The following is a 1,067-nucleotide window of genomic DNA, read 5'->3' as shown; positions in this document are numbered from 1 at the left end:
CTACTAGTTGTTGCTGGCTGGTAAAGGGGCATCCCCAGCCCCTAAGGGACTAGGGGGACTGAGAGGGGAGACCAGTGATGACACATGTTGAGCCCTTGCAGCATGTCCAGCCCTTTGTCAAAGGGTCTGGAGAAGTGTCCACACTTCACTCCTTCTCAGAGTGATCATTGCAAGGAGCTGAGGGTTTCACCACCTCCCCCAATAGAGCCGCATGTTAGCTGTGCACTTGAGACCAGCACGGAGGGGGATGACTTGTGCTTGATGACTGTCTCTACCACGGCAGCTGCCTCTCATCCACCAACGCTCTCCTCCAACCACCTCGCAAAGAGATCTACCATACCCAGTGCAAGGCTGAACACCAGAGTGGTGCAGTGTGACATATAGGTGGCTTACCCATAGGCCGTGCTGCCAGCTGGTGTGGTGGGATGTGGCAGGTCCCAGGCAACCAGGGCTCTTCAAATCAAGACGAGGGGAGCCAGCTTGCATTAAGCATCAGTAAGGATGAGAAACTTCCCTATAGGGAAGAGAAAATCTGAGAAAGAGAAAAGCTGAGATTTTTGCTCTGATGGAGAAGCTCCACGAACAGAGATTTCAGACAGACCCTCAGCACTGCGACATGGGGTCACCTTACCAGTGGTGAGGACGGGCCATTTCTTTTGTATTTGCTACAGGAGGCTCTCCTGGTGATGTGAGTGAAGAGACAAACAGAGGGGGGGACAAAGAGGGCAGGAGCATGGCTAAGACCCAGCTGGAAAGGCAGAAGAAGACAGAGGAGCCCTCTCTGCCAGGCACCTGGGCTTGCTAATGGAGAGGGGAGGAGAGACTGTGGATGCTGCCCCGGGAATGAATGTCCATGGGGAGGAGAGGAAAGCTAGAGACAGTCTGTCAGTGAAGCACATCAACTTTTAGTCCTCTTGTCACCTTGAGGACACCCAGAGGTGACAAAAGTGAACCCCTAATGGGCTGCTTCAGGGGACCCTCACTCAGAGAAAAGCCAGCAAGGCAAAACCCCAGTGTCAACAACTATTTCATGGCTAAATTGCTGGGTAGGATACACCGCCCCCCTC

This window comes from Buceros rhinoceros, unplaced genomic scaffold, assembly GCF_000710305.1.
Source record: "Buceros rhinoceros silvestris isolate BGI_N320 unplaced genomic scaffold, ASM71030v1 scaffold17214, whole genome shotgun sequence".
Taxonomy (NCBI): Eukaryota; Metazoa; Chordata; class Aves; order Bucerotiformes; family Bucerotidae; genus Buceros; species Buceros rhinoceros.
Note: the sequence above shows the minus strand (reverse complement) of the source record.